Consider the following 27,575-nt stretch of genomic DNA (forward strand, 5'->3'; position numbering starts at 1 on the left):
AGGTCAGACAGCTCATCAGAGAACTCCACTTTAGAGTGGACCAAACAGTGGTCCTTTACTACTTTGACTTCTAAAGAAATAGAATTTAGTTTACAAAACTGAGAAACTTAGATTGTAACTATTAGAAATTATCATTTTAATACTGTGGACCATTTTCCAATATTACTTCCTTTTCATTAGGAAAATTTCTGTGTTTTTTATCAGATCTCACCCTATTCATGGCCACTGCTAACAATCTTCAATCAAAACAAAACTTGTGAAATATATACCTGTTTATAATATATGAGTCTGGAAAAGAAAAAAAAAAGGAAAAAATAATCAAGTACCTTCAGTATGGGGAATGTTTCTCCTGTTACTTGTTTTTAATTTCAGTATGCTCAAAATTGAACAAAATGGCAATGGTTTCTTATTCTATTGTATAGATTTCCCTACATATAAGGAGAGAAAACAGACCCTTAGTAAGGAGTTTCTCTTCAGGGCTATATCTATTATAGGTCAGTCTTCAGTCTGAAAGCCTGATGACAAGGTCATCAAACCCTTCCTGAGCACTAACTGGGAACATTAACAGTGGGCACTGCTAGGCCAAATTTCTCAAAAAATCTGCTCAGTGACATTCAGTTTTCAGAAATATTGATATGACTAGGACCGTGCCACTAAATATTACAATTAAACTCCCCACCAGGTCACCTGTCTGCATTAAACTGCACCTAAGCATACTGTGACATCTGTACACATCTGCTGAGAAAACAACCAACACTAAACTCACATAAAGGAAAAACCGATATAAAAAGCCTTCGGGTACAGAATAATGGAATTTTCTGCTAGCTTTCCCAAAGTATATTGATGGTTTCACTATGGTTTCAGAATTTGAAACTGCAAGATCAATATAAGCAGTACAGGAAAACCTAAAACAATCCTCCCAAAATACTAGATTAGAAATGAAACTAAGAAACTATGACCCAAATACACGTATTTTACATTATGTTGGTTACCACTGAACGAGAAAAACTGGTTTGTCCACATGGACAAAAGAATAGTATTACTCACCCAACTAATGTTTCCCTAAATCAACTTTACTAAAATGAACATGCTCTTTAGTCTATTTTTGAGGAAAACTCCATAACTGTACAAAGTGGTCCTACAGCTACAAATATGGAAAGGGCAGAAAATGGCAATTGAGGTCAGGAAGCATACATTAAGATAATGTATGAGCTAAAAAAGCCATAATACCAGCATATCACTAAGGATCTGCACTTAACACAGATGAAAGATTTATGTGATAGCTGAATATTGGGAAACTTTTGATCTCACCCACAGTTTTGGGAACAAGAGCTGTCAAGATGCAACACTGAGCCAGTCAAACAGAACCCTACCTTCTTAAGCATCTCTGAACTTCCATGACAGTCTCCTAGACAAGATAATTATTTAGATAATAGATTCTCCCATCACTTTTCTAAGTATCTACCATCACTTGAAAAGCTTTGTCTGGAAGCAACCACATGTCTCCCACTATCAAATTACTAGCTGTTCTGGTTTTTTTTCAGAAATTTCACATAGTAGTTATAATTTTGTGATGGACTGACCTTGGCCAGACACCAGGTGCCCACCAAAGACATTTCCATCACTCCCACTCCTCAACTGGACAGGGCAGAGAAAATACAATGAAAGGCTCATGGGTCAAGGTAAGGACAGGCTGATCACTCACCAGTTACCATCATGAGCAAAATAATCTTGACTCCCAAGTAGAGTTTGCTTATAATTTAATTTATAACCAATCAAATCCGAGTAGGACAATGAGAAACAACTCCTTCTCTGCTTTGGCATGGAGTTTCTCCCATAAGAGACAGTCCTCCATGAACTTCTTCAACTTCCTGTAGGCTGCAATTCATGAATCCACTGCTCCAGTACGGGTCCCATCCACAGGGTACAGTCCTTCAGGAACAGACTGCTCCAGCAGAGGTCCCATCTGGGGTCACATGTTCTAGCAGCAGACATGCTTCAGCCTGGGCTTCTCTCTCCATGGTCCACAGGTCTGCCAGGAGCATTCTCCAGCGCAGGCTTCCCATAGGGTCAGTCTCCTTTGGGCACCCACCTGCTTCAGCATGGGATTCTCCAGGGGCTCCAAGTGGGTGTCTGCTTCACCTTGGACCTCCATTGACTACAGGGGCACAGCCTGTCTCACCAGAGTCTTCACCATGGGCTGCCAGGCAATCTCTGCTCCAGCACCAGGGGGCCTCTCCTGCCCCTCCTTCTCTGACCTTGGTGATTGCAGAGTTGTTTCTCTCATATGCTCATTCCTCTCTGTCTGCAACTGCTCCCACACAGTAACAATTTTTACCCTTCTTAAATTTGTTATCCCACCACTGCACAGGCTCAGCTTTGGCCAGCAGCACCTCCGCCTTGGAGCCATCTGGCATTGGCTGTGTCAGATATGAGGGGGGAGCTTCTCGCAGCTCCTCACAAGCCACCCCTGAGCCCTTCCTGCTACCAAAACCTTGCCATGCAAACGTAATGTATTATTGCTCAAAATTTGAAGACCTAAAAAGGAAAATTAGCATTACTATTTATGCTTCATTTTTGGATATCCTTGGCTATCAAGAGTCAGCTTCAGTCCCCTCTCTCCTGCCCCATCTCTTCTCATCTCAGGAACTTAATTCTTCAGCCTTAGATATAAAACATCATAGTGAAATACCTTTAAATATTACTACCTTTATAAAAAATACTTATTTATAAAAATATTAGTCCTAAACTACTTCATTACCCATTTAAAGAAGAGCATTACTTTTTATAGACTTTTTTATTTCAATAAATTAAATAAACAAAAACCCGCCTGCAGAATCAAGCTTTTAAATTCATCTGTGTCTGTATATAAACAGAGGCAGAGGGGAAGAGTTACTATCTGCTTGTTTTAGAAACAACAACACATGCAGCATTCCAAGGCTGTTCATAAAAGATCTTGGAGCGCAGTGTATAGAGCCACCTTTGAGCCTTGCTAATGGGGTTTTGCATGCAACAGAGTTAAAAGAATCCTCAAAGGTATCAACTCATGGCAAGTAGTTATTTTCAGATACAGTTCATGGGACATTCAATAGGTTTGATGATGAAAAGTTCTTAACATTCCAACAAAAAAATTATGGGTTCCACCACTCTTCCACAAATTCATTCAGCAGACACTAACATTTCTGAGTAAAACCACAGACCAAGTTCATATTTGCTAAAAATAGAACATGACAGTAGTTGGTATCATAGTATCATACATTTCTTGTGATAACAAGTGTTGGGTTTTTCTTATATTTAACTCACTGCCATCTTTCATAATAGCCTTCTCTCAAAGGAGAAAAGCTGACACACAAACACACAGAGAGAAGGCATGATTACCTTACACAATAGATGTTTCTCAGCTCTGCCAGGTACTAGCTACAAAAGTCAGGCTGTTAATCCCCTACTGCCTGATACTACAGTTTAACTATATTTGGCTTTATTTAAATAAAAAAAGGTTTTTAGTTTTGTGTATTTCTGTAATCTGAATTTATGGTAACAGTTTAGCTCTATATCAAATCCAAACTCGAGTTACAGTTTCAGAGGTCTTTATGCATACCACATTTCTCTCTTCAAAAAGCAGATAGAAAAGACAAAAGCTCTTGAGTGGGAGGAAGCAACAGAGAAAAGGAGGAATGTATCAGCTTGCCAAAAATGTGCCACAGCCTCTACAATACAATGTTAATAATTCTGCCTAATGCAAATGCAATAAAGCTCAGCATTTCATATCCAGAGTCAATCCCTTTCCTATTACTGGACGAAAGACAATTTAGAATTTTTTTGTTTGTTTTAAGAATGACTCATTTTACTATTCCTTTAAATTGAAGGTTCCCATCCGAGGTTTCCAGCAACATTTTTTCAAAAACTGCTTTCACATGTATGGAACAAAATATTATTTTAAAGATCCTGGATTGCTGTTTCTGGCTTTATTTCTAGAAGTTTGGACATAATTTTGCACCAAAAAAAAGAGCAGTGAAGTACAACAGCTTTTTCAACTTCTTAAAAAAAATTAGCATAATACAGTACTAAACTCCATCTTCCTGAGAGCCACTTAAGGAGAAATTCATCTAAACAACTTAGAATAGACTAATTTGAAGCATATTCTATGCACCATTTGGAGTGCATATAAACCAGTTCTTACCTGGTAAAGAGGAAAGGACAGGTTTTGACTTGTGCAATTCAGCCATAAATACACTGTCGAAATATTTGAGTTCATATCCTGCTTTTTACACTGTAAGAACTTTTATGTTCAGAAAATAAAATACTTTTAGAAGGAACATTTCAGAGATTCTACTGTTGCTTCACATCTTGGAAGCTCTTGCAATGTCCATATCAGTTATCCAGGAAATAATGGAAGTGCTGCTAAGCTCATTTGTACCCATGGTTTCTTACACTACTAATTTGAGAATTAATCAGATTAATGAAGTGCAATCTCACTATTTTTCTCCTAAGTTCTGAGCTACTGTCCCAAGAACCACCACAATCATAAGCCAACCTCGAGTATCATGGTTTCACAGAGTTAAATAAAGGCACATAACCCCCCTAAAATTTAGCTGCATAATCCTCAATTCAGTTGGGTTAAATGTCAACCTAAGAGATCAATTAATTGGATTAATGGGTAAACAGAAGTCCATCAGGGAAAGAAAAAGGTGCTTCTATTTTCTATTTGTGTCCAGCAGAGAGTGTTACGCTTAATACTACTTGTATTGCACTTATGTCTCCAAAGAATATTTAACAGCATATTCTGCCAGTATCAGAAACTGACAAATTCAGGGACAGCAATAAAGGACTAGTCATAGTGACAAATTCCTTCCAACAGTGAATTTATTTCAATATGGATTATGACAAGTTAAACACAAGATCATGTATGTATGCACATGTATGTATACACAAAATGTATGCATGATCATGGTATACACAAAAAAGAATATAGGCCAAACTAGAGGCTATCATGAATTCTAGTTATGCCAGTAAGAAAGTGAGGACGAGGTGAATACTTGATGCTGCAAGAGACAGAAAAAATTACCTCACAACACATAGGCAGGGAAAGCCAAATGACAGTCCACTCACCAGGTTTCCTTCATCTTCATCTCCAAGTGATACCTACAGTTCAGGTCCCCACATTTTAAGAGCAGCTCATCCCACTCCCACACATACATGAAAACTGAGTACTTATATTTTGCTTTACTGACTTCTGCAATAAAAAATAAAGCAACAATTCGGTCATAATATAAATGACAAAGACTTCAAACTTTTTTTCATTTTTTGGTTTTTTTCCTGCTAGATCAAGTAGCTGGCATTTGATACTAGATGAACATTTGTCGCTTACTCTTAGACACTGCAATAATTTGCCAAGGTATATGAGGAGAATCCAACATTTGAAGTTTAAGAAAAAATATAGTGTATGATTTACAGCATAAGCTATAGTTCAAACAAAACACAAACTTGTTACTTTAGAAGAAATTGTATTGCATCTAATTTCTAACTATAAAATATTTTGACCTAGTAGATTTGCCATCAGACTACACTGGTGTAGTTCAAAAATGGTGCACCACTGGAAAAAAAACACGCAAAATAAGAAAACAGAGACTCAACATAACCCCAACCTAACACTAGCAAGGTAAACATGGAGAGATTGGGTATCTACATGCCAGAGACAAAATTGGTTGCATTTTACAGCTGACACCTTTCTCTTTTATAGAAAAAGGGAGCTGATGGGCTAGTGAACACACAGAGAGACTCAGGCCAAGATAGCAGTCCCTAATGCCTCTAAGCTCAATGAGGTCACCACAGTACGCTTTTATATAAGCTAACACACACTATGGAAAGAGAAGAGTACTTCTTAAGAAGTGCTTAGAGAAAATAAGTTAGACTAAAATTTCAGAACTACTATGGTCCAAATTCATTAATGGCAAATACACTTGGACTGCCTACATAAGCCCATGTACTCAATAGGGTATCAGAGTCCTTACCTCAGACAAAGAGGGAACTCTGTACCTTACTATCCTGAGAAGGAATTTCATAAAGGCCAACACTGGGGCTGTGCTTGGCACAAGCAAAGGCCAAACAGGTAGCTAGCTCAACATCTGTACTCTAAGCTGAATCACAAACTACAAAGAAGGGGGTTGGTTACACAATATTTTGACAGAACAGTATTCCAGATCCCACACTAATTTAAACATAACTCTACCTGTGACTCAAACCCTGGGCTAAGACACTCTTCACTAAAAGTCTAAGCATTTATCTTTGCTGTTGGTTTGGTTCTGGTTTTTTGTCTGGGTTTTTTTTTTTTTTAGTTACTCAGAGTACCCTTGGAACAGATCAATTTAGAGATGTGCTAAAACATATTCCACACCACTGAGCTTTATAGAGCTATAGGAACGAAAGCTGTGCTCTGCTGATAAAGAAATATTACTCTTTTTAACTCTATTAGGATGAAGAAGAGATACCACAAGGCAACATTTGGGTTGGTTTTCTTTTCCTCCAGACAGGAAAGAAGTTACAGCAGCTGCACTATCTGGAAGTGGACAAGTCTAAACTTGGGACCAAATTTTGCACAGCCTCACTGTTTGCAGACTGACTTAACACACAGAGACAGACTCTCATTTACCAAGATAAAGGCAGGCTGAGCTATAGTGTACATATTGTCCCCTGCAACAAAGCCTGGGACCCACCCAAGAAGAGTCAGCCCAAGTCCACAACCCAAAGCCAAGGAGCTCCAGAGCTACCTCACACCCTACCTCTTCCTTGTAGCCAGCCCAGGTGCAGCACCAGCCCCACACCAGCTCCCCAGCACTGGAACCACTTTAGGAAGTGCTTCAAAGTATGGCAGCCACTAATGGGTCAACACAGCAGCACTGAGCTAACAGTATCCTGTAGTTGATCTTTCCAGAAAGTACAACCTGCAAGTTCAGCCTTTTACTCCATCTGCCCCAACAATATCCTTGATGAGGCATAATTTTTTTTTTTTTAAAAAGGGCTTTTTACAATTTTTCAATGTTGACAAAATCTCTTCCACTTGGAACTTCATAATTAAGTATCATTAAGGTACTGTAACACAAATCAGTAGTTACATCAACTTTTGGGAGTCAAATGGGAAATGATAAATTAAGTCTGTCTTTGATTTTCTAGTTTGTGGCTTTATTAACACCAACTGCTTTCCCTAATACTGGTAGTTTTTCTGCTACGTAGACTTCAATGACTAAATTTAAAACACATTACACTGATTACTAAACTGCATTTCACAATTTCCTTTGGATTTTGGCAACATTCTCCCTGTGTTATTAGAGCAAACCTTTCAAAGACTCAATCCATTATACTGGAATTTTCAAAGAAATCGATGTCTGCCTTCATTCAAATAACTAAAGAAGAAAAGCAGATAAGAAAGCTTTAATGCAGATGTAGGAAAACACTTGTATGTAACTGCAACTTGGTACTTTTTATTGTTATTAACAATTACTAGACCTTATCTTAGTCCTGCTTCATTTGAATACACATTTTTAAGAACACCCAGTTTAACAAAGTGAAGGAAATGTGAGAAATTCAGCCTTTTCTGTTCTTAACACCTAAACTACCTTCAAGTTTGAGTGCACAGTAGGAGAGATAGTGAATAAATACAACCACTTTTCCACCTTTCTTGTCCAGGATGTCTCAGCTACCTTTACAGATTATCTGTCTGTGAAGGACAAACTGCCTTCATAACCAATTACTCCAGAAGGAAAACCTACTTTCCACATCTGCATGCTTTAGACTCAAATTCTACTGATAAATTTACCTTTTGCAGTTTCTTTTTCCAACAGTGCCAGATGTAAGGATACCAAATACCAAACTGCTTCACTATCAGCACATTACCCAGTTTCCAGATATACATGTTCTTTTCACTATATAGCAATTGTTTTTAAGTTCTATTTTGTGGCTGAAAGCTGTACTAAGGATAATAGAGAAGACTAATACAAAATTTATCTAAAGATTGAGATTTGATGTTTGTTTGATAGCAGTATTATGACAAAGACCTCTAAAACCATCTTACCCAAAAAGCAAGACCTTTTCTTAAAAGTTGATGTTACCAGTTGCTAAAAGGTTATCTCTTTCCTAGTGCTTCTAATACTCTTTTTGGGTAGCATCAGCTTGCTTTCAGCCTCCTACAGTCAGATTTTTAAAAAACACCAAATACCCTTTAGGAATTGTTAATAGGCACCTGTGGTTCACACTGCTATCATCCCAGTAGAATTGAGGCTCAGGGGACAAACTGGAAATGGCCATTTTTTCCACCTCTACTGCTATAAACTGACACAAGATTCTCTCTTAGCAACCAGGATGGAATTGCCTTTAGAAGAAGGATTCCTACAGACAAGTCTTCATATTTTAAGTCCTGTTACTTGAAAAACATTACCTATTTTCAGTCATACTTATTTTCCATCTTACCCAGCATTTAAGAATTATGCTGTCTGCTTCAGTGGATGTATCTTCACTCTCAACAAAGCCAGTCAGAGGATTTCTGTGTGTTTAGGTTTATCTCTCTTAACACAAATTCTAATTGTTAGATTAATCAGGAACAGTATTGAATTTGTAAGCATGAAAAGCTTCAGCTGGCATGACTGAAATAATTGCAAAATGAAATTACAGATTTGTGACTTGTCATATAACTGTGAGATCCATCCCTTACTTTTGTATCCAGAATAGATTTTAAAAGAAACATTGTAGACCTTATGGCTCCAGCATCCATTAAAAAACCAAAAAACTAAAACAGAAAAAAAAACCCCACCCAAAAAAAACCACATAAGCTTTTCAAGTCACCCCTATTTAAATATATAGTCCTCACTGTGTACTTAAAAGCTCTAATTATTTAATTTCTTGTATTTCTTTTCTCTCCATGAAGTATCTTTTGAACACGCCCTTTTTGTCTTCAGGAACTACTGTATTTTTTAACCCCTGAAAATGAAAAAATAAAAAGCTCAAACTTAAAACAAGACTGTGAGACTGTGGGAGGAAGAAAAGAATTGTTCTACACCTGCCTCGCCCAGGATCATTGCTTTCGCTAAGGTAGCATGGGACCTGAGAGCCACAAGGCAGAACTTACCTTGAATAGCAAGAGTTTTAAAGCAACACAAACTTTTGCTCATGGTCTGAGTAATTCTGAGGTGCAGACACCATTATCTCTGTGCTAATAAAACAGGCCACCTCAATGGAAAATAGCTGTGCTTCTGAAGGAAGATCTTCACTTGCACAATTTAGTCAGCCTGTAGGTTAGCAATCACTCTGAAACCAGAACCTGATCTTTGACCTACAGCAGCAACAGGCAGCAAAGTCCTCCTAGGGACATCTCTGGTATTGAGAAGAAGGGTGCTGATCTAAAGGCACAAGAGCTGGAAACCATATCCAGGTAAAAGCTTCCTCTTAAGTTCTGCATGCTTTGAGCAAGCATGCCACATGCAGAAAGAAGCGGGAAATGTTGTTTCATCTACTCAGTATGAAAATGTGCCTTTCCAGGATAAGATATGTCCTTTCAAGTCTTCTACAAGTTTTAAGCTTTCCCACTTGAAGAATAATGGAAAACCAGGTTTGACAAGAAGAAAATTAATTTTATTCATTATCAAGTTTTATGAAATAAGTAGGAAAAAACCCTTTAAATATCAATTATAAAAGGTGGACTTCATTCACACTATTTTAGAATCAAACAAAAGCTGCTCTCCAAAAGCCTCACACAGTGTTTCCACTAATATGCGTTCTCACTTTGAACTTTCAGCCTTTTTCCTACTTCAGTTTCTGTTCAACTCTTCACTTTGAAGCAAACCTGTTCATATTTAGAGTGAAGAGCTTCTTCTTAGGGAAGTTGCATTGGAACAGTTGCAAAGTCAGAATCTGAATTAACTGCTAGTCAATTAAACCACAAAACTAGCTAGGCTGAAGGCAACTCAACAAAGACAATTCATTCTCACTATATAATTTAAGAAAATCAAATGAGTTACATAGGTAATCATTTCAGGAAGGAGGATGTCAGCTAATAACTTGGATTATCAATCACCTTCATTACCCTAACATCTCCTTTGTATTAAACAGTGCTCAAAGGCATCCATTATTTATTGTTCTCCTCAGGCTCAGCCTTCTCTGCAGCTATCTTCTTAAGGTGTATCTGTAGGACTATCTCCACACCTAAGTACAAGTCTCACACTTCATTTCACCCAGGCCACTCTGACACCTGTCAGCAGCACACCAGTGCCCACGTACAAGATATTTCACAAAGAGAAAGGCATTAAGGAATTTTAAAAAAGAAATTGATAAAAAAAAATTTAAAAAACATGTTCAGAAAACAATGCAAGAGTTGTTTGCCAGATTCAAAAGGAATTTTGATCTTGGGCCCCAGCAAAACAAGAACAAAATACCTGATTCTGCTTTGCTTAACATAGATAAAGCCTGTGATTTTAAAAATCTAAATGCCTGTCCATACATAGAGATTTATACATTACTATAACAACTGGTAAAGGTTCTCTGTAAGTACAGAACACCCATTTTTGAAGACATCGTAATACAAATAACCACCCGTTTCTTTAGGCATAAAAATAAGAGTTGTCCAACACGCACACATGCAGCTTATTGGATCAGCTTTAAAACATTAACACACTGGAGACCTGACAACTCCATTTGGCAAAAAGAGCCACATCACAGCTGTGCCCCAGCAAGTAAGTTGTCAATTGAGTGTCGCACACCAGAATAAAGGGGGAAGGGACAAAAGTACACACTCATTTCTCACAATTGACCATTCCTGCTACAATTTATGCACAACTAACCTCCCATCACTGAATTACAAATACTATCAAATTTAGAGGCTCTTAAAACAAAAAGCAGGAATAGATTACAGTGTTTAAACAGCAAAAGCACCTGGGCTTCATAATGGCACATACAGTTCTGCATCCACAATAAAACAGAACTGACAACAGTTACGCTGGAAAGGTTGGTGCAAAGTTACTTCTAATAAAATCAAACCATACATAATCCCATTAAGATTTTTCTAGATCAGATGTCCACATCACAGAACTAAAACTGGGAAACCATGTATTTCAAACTCTGCTAGTTTACTACCTATTTAAAGTCAGACTTGCACACAGAAAAGTTCAATCACCATTCTTTAGACAAACAGGAGAATTCAGTCAGAAAATTCCATAGAAATGGTAAAGTACTAAAGTATGGCTGAATAAACATAGAAGGCATCTTTACCAGGAAAGCAGATCAAAGTGTACTTAATATTCAGTTTTTTCTAGCAGGTTATATGGAATATGCAAGTTTGCTTCAAAATAACCTTTAAAAATTGTGATTACTTGGCATTTAGTATAATGGAGTATTACAGAAAAGTTGTCTGGAGCAGACTGAAATGAATATGTCCTCCTACCCAAATAAATTTTCCTGAATCTATAATCATGCAGCATTTCTTTCATGGCTAAAATTTTTCAGCTCTTCCATAACTACAAGGTGTTTATGTCCCTAATAACTGGTCCACATGATGAATTTTCCGACTTAATTAAACTCACTTATACTTCAGGTTTCCTTTAAAAAGGCTATTTAGAGTTAACAAGTTCTTTTTGTGAAAGCTCTGTATTCTTGGCAGACTTTGGGGACTAATGGCCTGATAATCAGCTACAATGGTCCCAGTCCAGATGTGGGTCCCTGGTGCTGCTACAGCCCTTTGCTAAGAAGGTAAGTGGTAGTTAAGGTTCAAAGGTAGTGACTTGATGCTTCACTTATACCCAATACAGTAGCAGAGTAACCACGTCACAGCCACGGCCTGTAACACGTTAGATACAGTGAACTGATGGTTCTACATCTTAAACAAGTGAAATATGGAATTTTACAGATTGTACTGAACAGTTGAGGCAAGTGGCTGCACCTGCGCTCCCTGCTGCCTCAGGGTTTCAAGGAAAGAAATACAACACAGCCTTTCTGAAAGCAAGAGCTGATTAAATGAAGACATTTCAGAAAGTAACATATAAATGCTTATTTCCATTAGAGCATCTGTCTCAAAAAATCAATGCTTAGAGCTCTCTGTAAGAGGTGGCTCCTGAAATAAACATTTTGTAGGCAGACTACACAGACAAAAGCTGCTTCTTCCTTCCCCCGAGAGGCAGCAAGAGCAGTCAGCAATGGGGTGAGATGAAAACAGACATTAAGGGACCACAAGCAATAACCTCCTTCCTCTCACAGCCTAAACGTTGCCATTGCTCAGGCTGTGCGTGAGTGAAGTTCTGTAAAGGACCTGTTCTCATGCAAGCCCAGCACGTGCTCTCTCTAATCACGGCTGTGCAGTTCACCACTACCCACATAACACCATCCCACTGCCGTTTAAATGACCAAGCAGCTCCCGTTTAAAGCAAAACCACACCAGGAGTCCTACATCCACACTCTAAGGGGCGGCGGGGAGGGAAATGGGGCCACAAGTCAGTCACCACAGCTTCCACCATTCTCTCCTCCCTGAGAGGAGGTCCTCACAACTGGGCTAGAAGGCCTTGCTTGCCCTTGGCCCAACTCTCTAGTCCAGTGCATTTGTTACTACTTTTTTTTTGAATGAGGAATACCTTCAAAGTGATGACATAAAACACTTTTCCCTCAAAAAAAAGTTGAAACACTGTGCTTTTTCAAGGGTCATTCCTTTTCTGTTTACAAGTTTGTGCAACTTGCCCTCTCAAAACACACAACTTCCTTTGCTCTCCTCTCATCTCAAAAATCATCAGCATGCCGTTTCCAGATGGAAATTGAACTAGGTTAAACTATCTGAAAAATATTTTCCCGATTTCCTGCACTGGAGAACTTGAATTATGACTCAGTCACATTTCAAACCAGTTTGCAGGAGGTGGCTGTACCAGCCCAACTGCCTGGTGTTCCCCCTTGTTCCTGCTCTTCCTTGAACAGCATTTGCCAGACCACTTGGAGACAATCCAGCTCACCACAGCAGCAGAAAATACCTTTCGCTGGTTTCATTGAATGATTATGGTTTATGAGAAAGTCAAATACAAAAGGCACAGCAGAAGCACACAACGGACAGTGAGAACAGTTCTTCCAGTGACAACGGCCAGGTTAGGAATTAATGAGATATCCCGAGATGTCCTAAGACATCCCCAGGAGTGTCATGGCCAGGATCAAAAACACTTGTTAGTGAATAGGACTTGCTTGGGAAACACATTTTTGAGCTAACAGCTCATACCCTTTTCTGTTTCTCTGAATGTCATGATCCTGTCTAGCGGCACATCTATCAGACATATGTTCGAAGGAATAACCCATTAACCACAGAAATGTTTTAAACTTCCGAAGAGGCTTACAACTATAAATCCCACGGGTTATAAGCTAGAAAGTAAGAGGACTTGAGTCTAGACTCTGTGTCTTATTTTCTACAATGAGCAGTAAATGCCCTTTCATTTCAATGAGATTCTTCCATTTCTAACTTTCCACCATACAAAGGAGAATTAAAACATTTTTCACTTGTAGTTTGGCATGGCAAGAACCTAAATGTTAATATTGAAAAAATTAAGTCTTCTGGAATTGACCACAAATAACTACTGATAGACAGATCTACCAGTGAATAGATCTGTAGAACAAAATAAAAATTAAGCCGGACCTGACAAGTTCACCTTTCAATATTAGAACCTGTATCTTTTGCCTTGAAGTTTCTATGGAAAGAGATTAAGGAGAATTGAAATAAATAAATAAAAAGAAAAGGAAAAAGGAAAAGAAAAAAGCAGCAGACCCACGAACCAGCTTCCTTCTCAATAAACCTGTGCTGCACCATGAATCATTTCAGTCTGCAAAATTAGCAATGAATCTGCAACCTTCTTCAACATCCTTTACTTCCTATGTACCACAAGAATTCTATTTTGAAGTCCTTCACATTGGATTTACCTCACTGATTTCATAGAATCATACAATCTGCTACTGCCATGCCTCTTCCCCTTTCTGATATTTCTGATAATCTGAATTTCTGATATTCAGATGCTCCATTTAGTCTCAGTTAGAGACTCTAAATGGCAATCACCTCACACATTTTCCATGCGTCTGAATTTAAATGATCTCAACTTCAATAGGAAATTATAATATATATAATACCAGAAATAATATATATAAATGACAGTTCTCTTGGTTAAGTCCTTTACAAATGTTATTGGGAAGAGAGGCCTGTGGGGTGGATATGGGGACACAATTTCTTATCTTCAGAAAAAAAAAAAACAAATTCAAAATTGCATGAAAGAATTAGCATTAAAACCCAGGAACTTCTGTAACCCAGTTCCAAATTTAAAACAGCAGATAATGAAGTCCCCGAAGTAAACACAGAATTATGCCATACCTAATTTAATACAGTAATGTAGCTTGCTTTAGCACCTATGCATAAATGAGATTGATCTCCATACACTCCATAAAAGGGTTACTAGGGGAACACTACCTGTTAAACAGCATATTGAAGCTAAATAAGTACTTGTTACTGACATGTGACACATCAAACAAACTATGTACTTGTTTTTAAAAGATGAAAACACCAAATGTGGTGCTTCTGAGGAAAACAACCTAAAAAAAATACCCAAGACCACCCTTGCTACATCCCTAAACTAATCACTGTCTTCAATAATGATGAGGTGCCTAAAAGAAGCAACAGCTAAGAATTATTAGAATTCAACAAACTCATTGCTTAGATCTCAAGGGCAATTAAGTCCTGAGTAGAAAGGCTATTCACAGTGCCACATAAACAGCTGTGGAGAAAAGCAATTCCCAGTATTATTTCACACTCGTATCATCCCCAACTTTATGAAATATGAATATCCAAAAAATTAGGCCTGCAGCTTTACGCCAGTATTGTTTAGAGCCCTGACAGCTATACATGCCTTGTAAATACTGTACCACATGGAAAACCAAGGAAAGTGCAGCGTAAAACCACAATTTTTGGTCATGAACTGCTGGCATTATCTACAAATGCCCCAAAGCATATCTGAAATCAAGTCCTGGAAGATGGAATTAATTCTAACCTGAACTTCAAAATATGACAGCAATAGACATTTTACACCTACCAAAGAACAGCGGTTCTCATGATTTGGAGATGATACAATGCACAACTAGCAGATGCTAGTCCCTTTGCACTGAAGAAACTGGGACAACTCACAACAGATTGATCTGGTATCTCTGTACAGAGCTAGACTGGATGCAGTGCCATCTCAAATAGACAAGTCAACAAATCATTCGCTATTTCATGACAATAAAGGCAAACCTAGCTGCAACTGATCAGTTTTCATACATGTGATGAATCTCACAGCAAAGACACACATTAGAAAGTGCAAAGACTGTCTCTGAAAGAGGAAAAGAAGCTCATGCAGCATTTACCTAGACGAAACACACAGACATCTATTTATTTACTATTCTTTACTTGTGGTCAGATGGCTGTACAGCCTTTACTTGCAGAAACCCCCACTTCCAGGGCCATTATGCAAGAGAGCAGAACTAAGTCTGGCCGCTAGACTGTGACGCGCTATGTGAGGAGCAAGAGCCAAGGCACTGAGCAGAACCAAGCTGGTTTAAACAAAATCTTGTTATCTACTAGAAGCAGACAACAAGACAATGTGACAGTACCTGGAGATGTACTGTCACTGATGGATTTGAGGTATGTTCCCATCTCTGAAACCTGGATCCTGTAACAAGACAATCAGCAGTTGGTTGCTCACATAATCAGACCTACAGATGCTTTTCTACTGAAAAAGGACAGAGCCATCACTACCTGTGCCACAGAAATCCCTTACTCATCAAGAAGAAATTACGGGGAAATGCCCTTGAATAAATAACCATCATTTCAGGTGGGATCTTCTGAGGGTGGAGGGAGGCAGGCAGGCAGGACCATTTCCAAAATGTACTACATCATAGTTACATTAGCTGTATGCACCGGATCCATGTCACTTCCTTTTAACAACAGCACAGCCCCTCTGTTTGTCCTCCCCCACCCAAAGCTCCAGGGCTAGTGCTTGCAGAAGTGAAAACAGTGACTGATCCTGTTAAAAACAAACCTGGAAAAAAGGAAATTGTTTTTACCGTTTACTCAGTTTGAGAAAGGAATATACAATCAAACAGTCCTGGGATGCTGAACTGCAATTCAGAAGTGCAAGAAGTTTAGCTGCCATCAGGCAAAACTGGAGATAACTCATGATCCAGCATCTCAGAAAATTCCACGATACATCACATTATAAAAAAAGTTTCTTACCTCTGAATATGTAATTCATTTTTAAATTTTTTTTGTCTGAAATGCAGGAGATGGAAGAGAGCAATACACTAGCAAATAACCAAATTCCTGCCGGTGAGATAAAATATCCAACAGGAGAAGGCAAGCCATTTTGTGGAAAACCTTTTTTTTCCCCAACTAAGTTACGATACTCCTTCATAACACTGCAGTGTATTATTAAGAAATTTAAGCAGAAAATTGAGGAATAAGGAAATCAAGACAGAATCAGAAAGATTTTCATCCTGGATTTCCTCAAAAATAATTATTTTTATCATCTCCTTTATCTTCCCTAGGATTTCCAAAACAAGAATAAAATTTCCACAGTTCACACAACCTCACTGTATTTGGTGTATCTATACTCCTACCTCAGCACTGCCTGCCTCAGAAGAAAGGAAGAGCTATGTCTACAGTACTAGAACAACAATTTAACCATTGTAAAATTGGTATATGGTAGAGCTGATTTTTTTTTCTCTACTTGAATGATAAATATTCTTTATACTGTATGATTTTCAGAATTTGGTCCTTATCTTCAAGTCAACAAATTCTGTAGGCAGACAAACCACACTGCCTTTTCTAGTCACAGTTATGTTCCTGGTCTCTGCATGGGCAAGATGCTGAACACTGTGGGTATGACTGACTACTTTAAGAACAAAGTCTATCAGGCAAAGTAAGTGATCCCAAAGCAAGAGGTTATTACACAGAGAATAACTTACTGCAACTGAAAATCAAATTTAAGTACAGAACCGTATCTGAAATGTGAGGTAATGGAGGTGAATCTATATTATGTCATATAGGTCAAGAAAGGTCATGTCTGAGAAACAAATTCTGTACTTCTGAGAAGGAGGAAAACTTTTAGATAGTACTAAGCATATACCTCTTTAAAGGGATGTACCCTACCCCACCTGACAGCAAAGAAATACTCATTTATTCTGGCTGTTAAAGTCTGTGCCAAGCCAATCTTTTAATGATAAACAGTCCACACAATATTAGCATGATGCACCTATCCAAAATACATGCAGAGAGTTTGACAAAACATTCAATGACTGTCTTCTATTTGCCCGTTGCATACAGTAAATCCAAGATTATAATAAAATCACCTATGAAAAGGTTGTTAAAAAACCAACTATTTTATAAACACTTTCAGAAAATATCCTAGCAAAAAAATACAGGCCAACTGAATTGCAGTCCTTCATGCCCTTTCAGGAGGCTAAGCTTCTCTTACCAAGCTAAGAGAAATACACAGGACTGCCCAGTTGCTCAAAGACTGAGTGGCTTTTTACAGGCTGCTTACTCGACATAGGAAAATCCATGCACAGCACAGTTGAGAGGCACTTTAAACTAACAAATGGCCTCTCACAAATTCATGTCATTTAAAAAAAGAGGAAGCAATCATCATGTGTAAATAAATACACATACAAATGTCATGACACTCTTTTAAAGCTACCCTGTGCAAATTCAGTTAAAGAAAGAGCACATTATGTAAGAGATGCTTCTCACACAAACACTGTAACCTACAGAGAAATACCAAACTTTATAGACACAAGCAAGATTGGACAGGAATTTTAAACTCCAATAATATTAATATCTGTTAATATGAGAGCCCACAATTAATCCTATTAATTTACTGATAATTTAACTGGAGAGGGGGAGAGAAAAGAAATCCCAAAAAGCTGCTGTACCAGTAAGCATGTGCTAAAATACAAAAAGCAAAACCAACATTACAGCCACTGAATCCTGTAAAATCTGGTTTATATAAGACCTTAAACTAGACAATCTAACTCTCATACACGGATTTTTCAGACTGGGTTAGGGAATTTGATGCACAGGTGATGAACGTTTCAATGCAACCTGAAATGCAATGACTCAACATAAATGCAGACTCTGCATTGATCAGAACTACAAGGAAGAATTTGCACAGGAACCCCAGCCCAGCAAAAAGCACTAAACCTTGACTAGTACCACACAAATGATGGGTAAATTCTTTCTCAGACTTTTTAGACCAGATTAAGCCTCACAGGCTTTTTGGAAACAGTGTCACATTTCATTCTTTTAGATCAAAAATAGTCAGCAGAAATACCATGTTAAGCAGACTTTCACAATAAAACAGTCAGCCTTAAAAAACAAAAAAGGAAAGTATATGCTAAAGGCATAGTGGTAAAGCACAAGAAAAGGTTGGAAAATTTATCTGTCCCACTGCTGAGACATGAGGCAGCCACAACCCTCAAAGCACAACTATACAGTATTGTAGCCCTGCAGGTACAGCCACCTGTACAAATCAAATTAATAACAACTGTCTTTTTATAACAAAAAGCACCCACTTCTTTTATTTCCACAGAATTTTGATTATTAATGTAAGTAAGAAACAAATATTAGAGAAAAAAAAACAGCAATTAAGTTTCATGGGACTATGGTATTTGGCTCTTTGCTTCACATAAACTGGTTTAGTGCTACCGAGTTCCAGAAAAAGCATTCAAGAACAAAATTAGAAGTTTACTGCTAAACACATTTGGAAGGCAGGAACATACTTGCTTTTTCCTCATAGTGTGGGAAAATATAAATCCAACACTTTTATCATTAGTTACTAAACAAAAGCTAAACCCAGCCTATATTAATTGTGAACCAAGTTTCTATTTGTGTCATTCCTCCATATGGGGAACAAATTCTCTCACATGTCTCCACAGATTTTTCTTCAGCAGCTGATGAATTAATGCCTTTAAAAGAACACTATCCTCACACAAAATCATAAGACAACACACAAAGATATCAGCTAACTAGAGACCCAAGCATTTCTCAGCCGCTCAGCACTACAAGGCAAACTGAGTAACAAGGAGAGTTTGGCACTTATACGCTCAGTGGTGCACATCAGCAGACTGCACAGCCCTGGAAATGCCAAGGTATCTCTAGTCCTGGTGGATTACAGAAATAAGCTTCTTTAACAGTCTAAAATCAGTCCACCGCTGAGAGTGGAGCCTCAACACAGGCTTGAATTTCCTTAATGAAGTTTAAACAACATTAAAAGTAGATGGAAAGAGAGATCATTGATGTTTGGAGTTTCTGCCCCAGAAAAATAAACGGATTAAGAGTGGTCACATCCAAATTCAGAACAGCTACCATGCAGTAAGAGTGGTTCTGGCTAAGTACATGTTTTTTCTTCATAGTCTCGGTAACACTTCTAGCTCTTAGATCAATGAAGAAGCCCAAGCCAGTGACCAAGTACACACCAACAGAAAGCATTTCTGAAGAATAAACTCTAGGTATAGCTACAGTACCAATTACACTCCAATTCACCAGGAAGTTCCAGTTTGTTGTTTCCCAAAAGAGGAAAGGTAATCAGGAAAAGATTGCAAATAGTTTCATCCAAGTCTTAATACACTATACTTGAAACTGTGGTTTCACTTAGAGGGGGAACAACTTTGGTTCTGGCTTCAGTATCAAAACCCACCAGCAAAACCTCAAAAATCCTACAGATTGAGGACCCAAAGAAGCTAAGAGCTTGTTTCAGATCCCCAGACTCTGAAATTAATGGCTTCATATTCTCCTCGAGAGCACCTTTACATTTTGGCATACCTATTCCTTTCAAGCAATTTCTCACACGCAAATGAATTTGTCCTGACACACTTACTTTCAGTCACAGCTCTGCAGAAACAGGAGTTAGTATCCAGAAACATCTTTAAGCCATCACATCTGGTAATTACTACTACCGAACACCAGGACACCACAAAGAATTACTATGTAAGACAAATGCCAAACAAAGCAATTCACATTTTCAGAGATATCTCCTAACCACACACTTTAAAGGAGTCTGGATGAATGTCTAATTGCAATTACATATGACATTATGCCATTTATACTTCCAAACTGCTGTCTGCTAGTTGCAAGTCTTGGTCAATAAAAATTAAGGAAAAAAACCAAAAACAAAAATGACGACAACAACAACAACAAAAAACCCACACAAAACCCCCAAAACTAAACAAAAACAAAACAAAAACAAACAAACAAAAAAAAACCCAAACAAAAAAAAAACCCCAAACATCACAAAAAAAAACCAACCCCCCCCCCAAAAAAAAATCCACAAACCAAACTACCAACTCACCTCCTGCACAGTGGAACAGAACAGTGTTCCTGATCTTGCTTGCAATTAAAATTTTGTTCTTTCTGATGCAACATCTGCTTTAGCTCTACACCATAAAGAACACAAGTTCAAAATGAGCATTTGATGGATCCCACCCTTAGGATGTGAACAAATCCTCTTCCAGACACAGCTGCATCAGTCTGAGGTTACTGCGCTTAGCACGTCCCTAGTTCCGCATCCTCCACTCATTACCACCCACATCAACATGCCAGCTGAGAGAAATGCAAGAACACTCTCCAATTCATTGTGATTTTTATCTGCCAAGCCAGCTTGAAACAGTTTGCTATAGGCCCTTGTTAGCCCAGGTCATGCTGATGGAAATGTACAGTTCCAGAAAAACTCAGAGAAATTTCAATCAGAGCTACTATGGCCCCATCTCCAACCCCACTTACAGTATGTCCCATTTCCATCCCCTGGCCTGGATGATCAGCCAGTTCAGATACACAATCCAGCCAAAATTCAACAAAAAAAAAAAAAAAAAAAAAAAAAACCCAACCAATTAATTACTATTTTCATTAACTCTCTGACTTTGCTTAACTCACAGCCACAAAGGCTTCCTTGCCAGCAGAGGAAGATGCACAGTCAAGAAGGAGACAGGACCACCAAAGCTCCAGTTTAAGATGCCAAGTTTCTTGACAAACTTAGGCAAAACTAAAATAGAGCTGCTTCAGCAAAGAGTAGTCACAACCTCCTCCTCCTCCTCTGCAAGCAATAACATTTGTACAGCCACGAAGTCAGTTCAGGCAGCTGATCCAACTGAAGCTTAACATTTTTCTGTACGACCATTTTCAGCTGGATCAGCAAAGAAAGACTAACAGGGGAAAACAGATCCTTTTGGTGAAAGCATTGGCAGAAAAATCAAAGCTGCTCTGGTGATAATGCAATAATATGACTATAGAGGAGATGTTAAGTCTTGCTTGATTGAATTTATGCTTGGTATTCTGCAGAAGAAGAAAGGCAATATGTTCAAATCTCACTTATTAAAATTGGGAGATCAATTGAGACTGAACAAGAAATCTGTAATTTTAATATATGTCCACTGATCAAAGTAAACCCAAAAAACAAGACTAAGGACATGATTTCACATTAGTTTAGACCAAGCTTACTTGATAAGCTGGCAAAACAAATAAAAATAGAAATAAACTTTGACCCCTCCCCTAAAAAAAAAAAACAGAGTCAGCAAAGTGTCAGATGAGTGCAATAAGTAGGATACAACTCCAAAGTCATCAATTACACCAGCTTAGGCTGCCAATCTCTTACCTGACAGATTCTGTAAAACATCTTTTCTAGAGTGCAGAAGATTTAATTTCTGTAGCTTTAGAGCAATTAATTTTCTTCCCAACATTACGCAGCTTCATCAATATGACTAATGGAATAAAACCAGCCACAGGCAGAATTCCAGGATCCTGCACTGTGCTGTAACAGGCTCTCACAAACACACAATAAAAAATCTACTACAATATGTTTTTCTCAATAGCTCCTGTTCCTGGGGATGGAAGCACTTCTGCAGGGACTTTCACTGTCATTTCAGAAAGTTTTTATCCCACCACATTCATTATGGTAGGAAAGAAAACTACTTACAGATCATTCTAACACCGAGCAGCTCTATCAAACTCCAAAATGTAAGACTTAGAAGTCTAGCAAGTTTTAAGAGCCCAATGTGGCTTGTTGGTTTGGGATTTTTTCTTCCTAAATGCATAATGCTGTCAAGCTACCAACACAAAATCAGAAGGTTTCACAACATTCGGCTGAGAAGATAAACAAACTTGTCTACTCTGTCTAGTTTACATGAGCCTTCAGTTTCCACACATTTAAGCTAAATAATAAATGCAGGGAAGTAATTCCCAGGATGAAAAATAAATTTTCTGCTAGTAAAGATTTAAATGGCTGATTTGAATTGCATTTCACATGTATACTTTAGGAAAAAAAATCTTTGATGTGTTATGTTTAGAGTTCTTTAGATCTGAATTTTCACTGAGGCTTAAAACCAACACTTCATGCAATTACAGATTTAAAAGATTTTACTGTAGGATAACTCACGGTACCGAGAGTCTTAGAATCACAACAGGCAAGGATGAACACATCTCAAATTAATTGTTTTGGACTTTGTTCACATTTTTATTTCTTCTGTAAGACTTCTGTTAAGGGAAAAAACCAACATTTCCACAGAGAATTGCCAAGAGATGAAGAAATGGAAAACACTCACTGATGAACAGAAAAACAATACTGTTTCTCTATGGTAACTATTAACTTCTGCATAATCACAAAGACCATTTCAGCAGTAACCATAGATCAATAAGTCAAATAGAACTGAGTCAGAAATCCATTTAAATATTTACACTTTTTGTTACAAGCCATACCTGGAGTATTACTGTAGCCAAAGAGACTAACTGTGCCTTCCATTTTACCCACTCTCCTCATTCAGAAGCCCATCCTGAGATGCAGAATGATCAAAACCACAAAACAGCAAGAGAGCAAAACAAAACAAAACAAAACCCCTTAAATGCTACAAATAGACATTGCTGACAGCTATACGTTCCCGTACTCCGGACAGTTGAATTAGGAAACATTGACAACAACATAGAAAACACGACAGCACACGAAAAAGCTTCCTTATCATTTCATAAACCATTAATGAGTAGGTTACATAAATCTACTAGACCGAAGGAGTTGTAGACCGGAGCTGCTGCAAGATATTAACTCTCCTGTGAGGGATGCATCATTTCGCTCTGGAAGACTGCTCATCTCCATGAACGCGATAAAAGGAGCTGAGAGCATTCGGAACAGGAGCTGTATTTTAACCCTTCGTGACCCACGGAGCACGGAGCGAGGCGATGCTCCCCGGCCCCGCCGCAGCCCCCGCCCCGCACGCTGTTGCTCATCCATCCCTCCTGCGCCCGCAGGACGGGCCGAACCCGGCCGCCTGCTCCTTTGTGCAGCCTGGCGGGCTGCCGCACACGCACCGAGGCACCGGCTAAGCCACGGAACGGGTGAAAAGAGACGAGCCCCGCCGCTCACGGGGGCCCTTTCCCCTACAACTCCCGCTGCCAGACTGAGTCGTCAGCGCCATCGCCTCCAAGCTTCGTCCCGACGCCTCCCGAACTTCACAGCGCCCCAGCCCCAGCTGAGGCGAGGCGGCGGATTTCGGGAAAACCCCTGCTTCCCGGAGCCCCCGCTCGCTCCCACGGCCGCGCAAGGGTGGCGAGAGATACAAAGCGCCCGGGAGCGGCCGCGCCAGAGGGACCCTCTGACGGAAAGCTGGCCGGGATTCAAGGCCTAGGAGAGACCGCAGGCATAGGCAATCCCGGGAGAGCCCCAGGAAGCGGCGCCGCCCCGGGGGTCGCTCCCTCGGGCCGGTGGCTCGGTGCTCCCCGCAGGGCCCTTCGGTGCCGCGGACGCCCCCCGCAGGCTCCACCTGCACCGGGGCCCCGCCGCACCGCACCCCGGGGATCGCGCCCCACCCGACCGCCCCCCCCGGGGCGGGGACCGGAGGGCGCCGCCACCTCGCCCCCGGCCTCCGCACGCACTTTCCCGGGGTATCCCTGGCCCCTCTCATCCTCTCCGGCCCCGCAGGCTTCCCCCGCCTCCGGCGCCCCCCCCCGCCGCCGGACCCACCCGCGCCCCGCGGGGCTCGGCACGGCCCCGTCACGCCCGCCCCCGGTTCCGGCCGCCACGTCGAAGGCCCTTCCCCGCATCGCGGCCCGGCCGTGCTCACCTGCTCCCCGCAGCCGCCTCCCTCCGGCGCCTCCTCCGCCGCCCGTCGCCACCGAGCAGCACCGCCGCCGCCGCCGCTCCCGCCCCCGCCGCCAGCCACGCCTACCCCGGCGGTCCATTGGCCACGCACCTCAGAGGCTGGCCTTCGGATTGGAAAGAGGAGCCGCCCGTCACAGCCCCGGCCCCGCCCATGCCCGCCCACAGGTCCCGGGTGTTTTATTCACGCCGGGGCTTTGGCGCCCCCAATCTCTCGCTGTCGGTTCTGATTGGCTGGCGCGGTGCGAGCAGCGTGCCAGGATTGGCTGCCCGAGGTGCCACTGCGGCTCTGTGCCCGCCCCCCCACTCGGGGCTCGGCTGCGCGGCGCGGCGGGAAGGCGGCGGGAAGGCGGCGGCCGCTGCCGGGCCCGGGTCAGGGCTGGGGCCCCCCGGCTCCCGGGGACACCCCGGCTGACGTCCCGCTCATCCGCCAAGGGGGGATGCGCCTTCCGCTCCCCCTCTCCGGTTCGGCTCAGCCGTGGATCTCTTCTGCTCACAGCTGCGGCAGTGATGAAACCAGGAAGAGGATGGTTCCCGCAGCCCCAGTGCCACCTTAGTTTCCCCCGATAAGCCACATGTGGTCACTGACACCTTCCCTGGGGGCTGCAGTGAGACGTGCTGCTAATGGCAGCGCTCCAGAAACCGTCATGTCCTACATCAGCCAGAGACCAGGCTTGCAGAAAAAATGCGAGCAGGCTCTTTTAACCTCCACGACTGAGACTGTCTTAGAACCAGAATATTCTCGGGATATCCTCCCTTCGGCCCAAGAAACACTAGCGTGCGTCCATTTTCGAAGCGGAGACAGGTGCTGAATTCAGCAGGGAGGCTGCGCTTCAGAGGGAAGTTACCCGAGGGAATCCGGAGCAGCACCCTTGAGACTGCACATACGGGGCTTGGGCTCAGTGCGTTATCCGTAATGCACATTTCCAACAGCTGCCTCCTCTCACCAGACTTTCAAGCAGCTACTTCATCCAAAATGCAAGCCAGAATAGTTCCCAGTGCATTCAGCTGAAAAAAAAAAAAAATCAGGTAATTGAAATGCAAAGATTACATTATGCTTCTCTGCATTATTATCTTTTCCCTGCATACATCACCCCCCTTATTCCTCTTTGTTTCTGAATCAAGAAAAGAAACAGAGCAACAAAGAACACGGGCCTTAATATTGGCTGGCAAACATCCAGCAAATAAAGCAACTGAAATCAGTGGGAATTTAAGTGCATCGTGCAAAAAACATTTACCAAGTTTACATAGGAGGTGCTCAGGCAGAAGTATGAGTATGACACTGACTCTGAGTTTCATACTGATGCTCTGACACTCAAGTCGTCCCTTGTTCCTAAATTAAACTGAGAAGATGCAGGGTTTTTCCTTACCTCTTTTCGCATATCCCTTTGCTTTCCAAGGAACGCAAAACCAAGGCAGAGAGGTGCCTTGCTTCTCACAACTGCTTCTCAATTACTTTCTACTTGCTGCTCTCAGTGAGCAGTACAACACAGCTATGCTTGAGCCAAATGTTCCAAAATTACTAAAGGATAAGACATTTCTACCAGTCCTAAGTTTTCTTCTAATTTTATTAAAAACATTCCTGACTTAACATAGCTCTTAAAATACTGCTTTCCCAGTACCTTCAGTGTAACACTTCATCTTATTCACAGTCTCTGGATTTTTGACAGAAATATTTATAAAACATGGTGTCCTAAACCATAATTCCTTATGAACAATTCCCATATTAGCTCTACTTCCAAATGAAAAATAGAAAGGAAAAGGCCAGGACATGCTATTGTAAATAAAATCTAATGTATGCTTCAGCTATTTATAGCTTTTACAAATATTTATTAGATAGCTAAATTCATTTTTTGCCTTTACTGCTTCTCTGCTCAGCTGGTAACTTGACCTCTCCATATGGTCGTTGGTGACTGAAGGGAAAGGGGGCTGTGGTGGGAAAGGAAAAGAAGATGACCCTAGAGGTCGCTTAGCTGGACAAGCTGAGCATCCAACATAGCAAACTGCACATTCACAGTGCTGCGCTGCCGGTCCAAGGCACGTTCTGGGTACTCAGTCTTCCCACAGTGTTTCCATAGGAGGGGGGGAAATTAATTCTCTGAGGTCTGATAACTGGAAGCAACACTTCAAGTGCTTTGATCCTTATGGATAACAAAGAAAGGGAATATACTTCATAGCATTCACAAGAAACCAAACCCAATTTGGCCCTTATCACCTTCTCTTTAGGACTGAGAACAGGACTCCCTGTGTAATACACAGGATTAATGGACTTGACTGCTCCTGTAATGCCCACTGACTCCTGTCACCTGTGCCTTTCTAGCCAAGATCCTTCCTGGACTCAGTGGGACAGCAGGATAGTATGCTGTCCCCTAAGGACCTGAGAATATATTACACACACATCCATGACAATGCAAACACCTTTATCCCCATGGCAGATACCCAGAGGCTTAACATCGCTCTTCCTTACTGATTATCTAAAATAATGTCAGCGATTAAATCTCCCTTCTCTAATCACACCATAATATTATCCCTTCTGGGAACAAGCCATACCAGTATAAATACTACCACATACACATTTTCATGCTCACCAAGAGGAATTTGTTCTTTTTGGCAACATGTATAAAAGAATAGGAGCTTGTGTGTGTGGATGAGCACTGGAAATGTTTAAAAGTACTTCTATAAGGTGCTATATTGGCTAGTAGCAACACAAACCTATTATAAGAAGCAAATAAGCAAGTACAGGGGCTTTCTCTTATTGTGCTCTGAGCAGATCTGAAAAATATGGTTGCTAAACCAAGGCATTCTGTTTGCACAATATTTTCATCTTGGTAATGTTTCATCTAAGGTGAACAAGCAATTTCAGAGTACTTCAGAAAAACTTCAGTATAGGAAACAAAAGGTAAAGTCTTTTTGCAAGGCTTCTGACCAGGAGAAGCTTATAGGAGAAGCAAATGTTGAATATGTTAGCACAGTTATATGTTAATCTTGAAATAGTGGCCATAAATATATCTAATGAGCAAAGCTATGCAGTTGCCATCATTAGTACAGAAGGACATGAAGAGCAAGAATCCTTTAAAACTTGTATTCCATGGAAAAGCATCAGCCAAACAGCTCATCAAGAGCCATGGTCTGTGCATATCAAAAGGATATTCTCTAGCACAAGATATGTGATTTATGCAGGAAGAGTTTGACTGTACTTTCTATCTTGCTTCTTTAGATGCGATTAATCCCATAGGGCAAATATTTCATTCACGTTTTCTTTGCCTTCATTTAAGGATGAGGATTTTCCCCTCATGGCCATTTATTTCTCTCCTTCTGCTGGAACCTTGGAGTCTGGAGCTTTGTGGTTAATCACTGCCTCTGGAGTCACTGCAGATGTTATCTGCTCATTGCTACCAAATGCTAAATGGCATCTAC

General features: G+C 40.4%; 1 protein-coding gene across 11 annotated transcripts in view; it reads right to left on the reverse strand.

Annotated features, from left to right (window-relative positions):
• Positions 1-24,246, reverse strand: part of NUMB (NUMB endocytic adaptor protein) — a 92,277-nt gene extending 68,031 nt beyond the window's left edge. For 9 of the 11 annotated variants that reach the window (XM_085062270.1, XM_085062267.1, XM_085062266.1 and 6 more), the window contains exon 1: positions 24,124-24,246. The gene's annotated coding sequence lies outside the window, so the exon portion shown is untranslated. Of the gene's footprint in view, positions 1-24,023; positions 24,043-24,123 lie in introns of those variants that run through there. The other 2 variants (XM_085062259.1, XM_085062261.1) reach the window with 2 other exon arrangements.
• Between the last annotated feature and the right edge of the window lie 3,329 nt (positions 24,247-27,575).

Source organism: Lichenostomus cassidix, chromosome 5 (genome assembly GCF_008360975.1).
Source record: "Lichenostomus cassidix isolate B80296 chromosome 5, HeHo_3.0, whole genome shotgun sequence".
NCBI classification, from domain to species: domain Eukaryota; kingdom Metazoa; phylum Chordata; class Aves; order Passeriformes; family Meliphagidae; genus Lichenostomus; species Lichenostomus cassidix.